Below are 957 nucleotides of genomic sequence, written 5' to 3' on the forward strand. Positions count from 1 at the left end.
GGCTGCGGCTGAGCGACAGCGGCGGATTTTGGCGCTTTGGCCCAGACTCCCTCGCAGAAGCGCCCCGCGACCCCTGCCAGGAGGCTGCGCAGGCAACTGGGGGTTGGGCTTCATCTGGGGCCTCGCAGGAGGAGCGGGGTCTGCTGCAGGAGGGGGCGTGCTGGGATTTCTGCCACTGAGGCTGCACTCGCTGCCCTGGGTAAGACTCCCCCCACCCCTCCCCTGTGGACCTCAAAAATCATATGCTGGGAGGAGCCCTTAACTGTTTGTTGAGCATCTACTCTTTGTCAGGCGCTATTCTAAGCGTTTGGGTCAGATCCAAACAGAAAAAATCATGGCCTTCAAGGAATTTACGTTCAGTTGAAAGATACGGCCAATAAAAAATCACCGAAGTCAACTATAGGGGTGTCCGAAAGTAAAGGATTATTAAGAGAAAAGCAAGGCACAGAAGATGAAAGGAGCCGGGGCAATTTTAAGTTATTATCATTGGTGTGAGATTTCCCGAGAGGCACCCTGCGAGCTGAGTCCTGAAGCAGATGAAGGAGGGAGCCCTGGGTTATTGGGAGGAAGGGTGTTCTAGAATCACCCTCTGCAGACGTGGAGCTCCGCCGGGGAAAGCACCCAGGCTGCGGCAGGAATGGGGCTGGGTAGGTTTCAGAAGGACTTCCTGAGGCGGGTTGCAGAGGTCTGGGTTTGTGTATCTCCTGTCTGCTTCCCACCTGTGGCTGGCACTTCATGAAACCCTGAGCTTGTCAGGAGCATCAGGGATCTGGCACGTGGAGGAAGGATGGGAGACGAAGAGGCTAAGGTGCGTCCGAGTCCGGACTGTGTCTCTGTACTCTTTCTTTCCTGGACCCAGAGTTGGAAATGTAAATGGTACTGATGTCTTCTGCAAATCCCAGAATCCTCGGAACTGGAGGAAAATCTTGACATGGCAGGTTGTAAGGAATTTCTAAG

The sequence above is a fragment of the Mandrillus leucophaeus genome, unplaced genomic scaffold, assembly GCF_000951045.1.
Source record: "Mandrillus leucophaeus isolate KB7577 unplaced genomic scaffold, Mleu.le_1.0 Scaffold660, whole genome shotgun sequence".
Classification (NCBI taxonomy): Eukaryota; Metazoa; Chordata; class Mammalia; order Primates; family Cercopithecidae; genus Mandrillus; species Mandrillus leucophaeus.